The following is a 3,655-nucleotide window of genomic DNA, read 5'->3' on the forward strand; positions in this document are numbered from 1 at the left end:
ATTATAAGTAATTCGGGTTTCCATTGCTTGTTATTTATTTCCCGCGCTTAAGATAGAAACATCCATTAATTAATTAGTGTCTACTATAGACTTAATTAATTAATCTTTTATTAATTCCAAGAGTGGACTCAACAAGAAATTCTCATTTATTATTCATAGAGTAATCAAACTTCAACTAGCTAGGTTCCGAATAATAAAACCTTATTTCGAGCTCCTCTTGAGGATGTTATCAAACGAGACTCACCTCGCGCACGATTCAATATAATAGCAATCCTAGCACCGCTAGATATAAATCACCACTACCCAATATACCAGGTTTATTCGGTTGCGAAAAACCCGCACCATTTGGTAAGTCAAAGTAGTGCATAATCAATATCGTATGCTCAATGCTAACGTACATTGATTAAGAAACAATAATTAACAAGACCTCGTCTTTCAGTAGATAGCATAAAGACATGTCTCGCTGTTAGATCCAATTTAGTGCTATACCACACCAATATCATCTTATTTCAGTAAGGTTTAGAATTATGCGGACTGACATTGCAACCGTTCACGATAGGTAGTCTAAGCCTATCTATGTTGTGAAATTCTTCTTTTTCTTTGTTCAGAACTGACCGTGTTACCTTAAAGTGGACGACACCACAACCGGCCTACTAAAACAAAGACTTAGACTTTGTTAAGTTATTTAGACATTTAAACATGTAATAAACATCCATTAAATGTAAAACATAACAACATTATAACAAAAATAATTTGTTTTATTCTTGGAAAATAAAATAAGAGTTTTAACAGTATTCAATCACTCGAAAGGTGATTTCTAGTATTCAATCCCCTGCTGTGCACAGCAAGGGCTGTGCCATTTCTCACAGGCAAAATTAAATCAAAGAAAAGGAAAAAGAAAGAGAAATAAAACAAGTGTTGTTGCATTTTGTTCATTGAATGCTTTGTTTTAAACATAGACCCCTGCTGTGCACATCAGGGAATCCATTTCCTAGCGAATGTAGTTTTGTTCACAGGATGATGTGTTTTAAACACCGACCCTGCTGTGCACAGCAGGGGATCCATTTCCTAGCGAATGTACGAACAATAATGCTTTAAGGATCCTTGGTCTAGTTTACTTACAAAATTCGTGTTCCTAAATACTTAAATAGCTGTTTAATGATGGGCTAGCTGTGGAATTGTTTATAAAAGATGATATCTGTGGAGCCAATCTTAGCTGTATTTTACATAATAATACATGGATTAACCCAGGCCACACTTCTCTCTCTCCAAATGCATTTTAACATTTGCTATATTTTATATAAATAATATATTCAATTACAGACAATTACTAGTATATTTTTTAAACTTTCATATGAACCAATTTTTTCTCTGATCATAATTCATGAATAATTGAGGAACATTCACATGCAATTTCTTTTGCATCGCTCTCAAGTAATCTGTATTCATTCATGAAGACAAGCATGCATAATTGAGCAAATTTATGTTTAAAAAAAAATAAAAATTACTACTGTATAAATCCAATATCAAAACACACACACCGAATAAGCCAATAAAATTACAAATTTTTACAGTAGCAAAAAAAAAAACTTTTATTCAAAACAAATCTATTTTTCTCAAAAATTTAAAATTAAATTAAAATTTTCAAACAAATAAAACCCCAAAAACAAAAGCAACACTCAGCGCCACGATCCCGCCACCGCGCGCAACCGTGAAACCGCCGCCATTTGAATCCTCATCCGCCGGCGCTTCATCCTCCCCAGCCGGCCCCGGCGCCTCCGCCGACTCCGCCTTCGCAGTCGGATCCGCCTTAAACAGCTCCGTAGGCAGCAAAACCTTATCAATTTTGAAAATCGCGAGCGGATCTTCGTCAATCACCGTCCCCTTAATCGTCGCCGTCACCACCCCCGTCTTCAGCCTCACCTCGTCGCCGTCGTTCGCCACCGTGAAATCGAACTTCTTCGCCCCCTCCGTCGCCAGCGTCCGCATCAGTCCGTTGCTCACCCGCAGCATCCCCAGCGAATTGTACTCCGGCACGCCGTGGTACAGCAGCAGCGAGTTTTTTCCGGCGGCGGTGAGGTTTTTGTACGCCGGCGAGAACGACTTGATCGCCGCGTCGGAGGGGCAGAACACGGTGAGGCCGGCCTCGACCGACTCCGTGAAGACGTCGGCGACGCCGTCGCCGGCGCCGGCGACGAGATCGGAGAAGGATTTGCAGCCTTGCTTGGCGAGGAGAGAGAGGAGGTTGAGATCGGTGGGGGCGGAGACGGGGGCCTCGGCCTCCGGCGAGGTGAGGACGTTGGTGATTTGGATGACGGAGATGTTGTAGGGCGATTCGTGGATGGATTTGAGGAATGTGGCCATGGGAGGGTCAACATCGGAGTCAACGGGGGTGAATCCGACCTTTCCGCCTTTGAAATTGGTGATGTTGACGTAGCCGGAGGTGCCGGCGGCCTCGCCGGAGGCTTGGAAGAGGGTGGAGGTGGTGGTGGAGCCCTTGGTGATTTGGTGGAGCTTTTTGGAGCCGAAGTAGTCGGCGAAGACGTGGAGGGAGAGGATGTTTTTGAGGGTGGGGAGGGGGTATTGGTGGGAGAGGAGGGAGGACATGGCGGCGTTGTCCACGGCGCACACGGTGATCGTGACGCGGCGGTTGATCTCGTCGGCGAGGCGGGTGACGGAGAGGTAGTGGTTGAAGGTGGAGAGGGAGGGGTGGGACCCGAGGATGCGGGTGATGTTGTGGGCCTCGCTCATGGTGGCCGCGGCCGCCACGAGGAGGAGGAGGATCAATAATTTGATCGGCTTCATGGTAGTATAGTGTTTTTTTTTTTGAAGGGACAACTTTTGGAGAATTGTATATATACACATACCACCATGCATTTTCATTCCTTGTAATTTAAATTAGTTTTCAAATGTATGAAATTTAGATATTGACTATAGCACGTTTGTTGGAGGGTCATCGTGCAAGAAGGGAAGAAAATCGAACCAATTGATATGATATTATTATATGGTGGTTCCAAATTGTGTACTACTACTATAATATTTCTTGGTGGAAAAGTGGTTATAATGCATTTTTATTATGATTAAATGTTTTAGATTTTGTTATTAGCATTACTCAAATTCTTCAAGCTCGAGTTTGAAGGAGTTTAACTTTTTATTCTTGATGCGAATTGGTTAATTGTTGAGCCAGTCATTCTTCAATTTCATTATATATGTTGGCTAGTTCAGTTGAATTTAACCTATATATTACAATTATTTTTCCTTATAACAGCTAGATGACTAATCTCTTATTCCAACAATTAGCGCACTAAGCGATAGAGCACTGACAAATTGTTTGCTCGACAAGAGGCTAACCAAGTGTATTGCTCCATTCATATGGAAAGGAATCGAACCCTTGATCTCATATATAAGGGATGAGGTGTTGAACCATCACATCAACCATCATATAGTACTTCCTCCGTCCCTTAAATTTTGTCACATTTTTCTATTTCCGTCCGTCCCACAAAATTTGTCATATTTAACTTTTTACCATTTCTCATAGTGGACCCCATATTCCACTATCTCATTCCAACTCACATTTTATACCACATATTCCATTAACTCATTCCAACTCACATTTTTACTAATATATAAAAGTAGGATCCACTCTCCATTAACC

General features: G+C 41.5%; 1 pseudogene; it reads right to left on the reverse strand.

Moving 5' to 3' along the window:
* Positions 1-1,517: 1,517 nt before the first annotated feature.
* Positions 1,518-2,898, reverse strand: LOC125215320 (fasciclin-like arabinogalactan protein 2 pseudogene; annotated as a pseudogene).
* Positions 2,899-3,655: the final 757 nt, after the last annotated feature.

The sequence above is a fragment of the Salvia hispanica genome, chromosome 3 (assembly GCF_029641045.1).
Source record: "Salvia hispanica isolate PSC_SH4W2 chromosome 3, Shi_PSC_v1, whole genome shotgun sequence".
Classification (NCBI taxonomy): domain Eukaryota; kingdom Viridiplantae; phylum Streptophyta; class Magnoliopsida; order Lamiales; family Lamiaceae; genus Salvia; species Salvia hispanica.